Source organism: Lygodium microphyllum, chromosome 12 (genome assembly GCF_053477565.2).
Source record: "Lygodium microphyllum isolate KBCC chromosome 12, Lygodium_microphyllum_v1.1.10, whole genome shotgun sequence".
NCBI classification, from domain to species: Eukaryota; Viridiplantae; Streptophyta; class Polypodiopsida; order Schizaeales; family Lygodiaceae; genus Lygodium; species Lygodium microphyllum.
The window spans coordinates 11,988,772-11,989,836 of record NC_141146.1 but is presented as its reverse complement, the minus strand read 5'-3'; positions in this window follow the sequence as shown (position 1 = coordinate 11,989,836).

Sequence of the window (1,065 nt, the reverse complement as noted above, 5' to 3'; positions counted from 1 at the left end):
AGGGAAGGGGAAGAGAAAATGAGATATTGCAAGTGAGAAAGAGAGGAGGGGAGGGGATGATTGAAAAAGGGAGGTTTGGAAAAGGGGGTAGGTTCGGAAAACCCTCTGGAGGTTCGGGGCTTTTCGAACATATAGCTAAAATAATATAATAAATAGTAAAGTGGACCCTGAGCATAAAATTTGCCTCTTTAGATTGTTGGGTGTTTGTAGGTTATTGTGCATCCGTTTGTTGTGTGCAATGTGTTGTGTGCCATAGTATGAGCAAAGCACACTATTTCTTGCACGTAAAGAGCAAAGGAAAGCAATTGTGTTATCAAATGACTTTTGCCCTTTTAATAATGGCATGACTTTGTCCCTTGGCTCACAAAAATATGAAGCAAATTAGGCACGGCCTCACGAGCTTTGCAATACTCAAGGCTTGCAAAGTGGAGCTCACGAGCTTTGCAATAACTCAAGGCTCGCAAAGTGGAGCTCACAAGTAGTCCTTGTCGAGACAACTAGTAATAACTATAGCACTACACATGCACCAATCCATTTCATTCTTAAAAGAAAAACAAAAGTTTGGGATATTTTCCTCAACTAGTAATAACTATAGCACTACACATGCACCAATCCATTTCATTCTTAAAAGAAAAACAAAAGTTTGGGATATTTTCCTCAAGGCAAAAGGAAAAACTAGTCCTCCTATTAGCAACCATAATTGTGCTTGTACCTCTCGCAACTGAACCTTGTAGCAATGTTTCTCTTGTGCATGGTCTTGCAAGCTACATGTCCTCATGTGACACAGTGCAAGTCCCTTGTAGCAATGTTTTTCTTTTGTATGGTTTTGCAAATTTCGGATCCTCGTGTGACATTGCTCTAAAAGATTTTCAATTGTAAAAAATACTATCGTATTAAAATTAATTCTAACATGTGGGAGTGGTGGGACTTTAACATGGGGAGATTTGGGCCCCAAAAAAGTAAGAGAGGGGCTTTTTCTTTTGTCCTGGTAAAAGACACGGACAAAGATTTCCACGTTCTGATGTTCTCCGCTCATTTTTGTCAACAAGTTTAAGGCACTCTTCG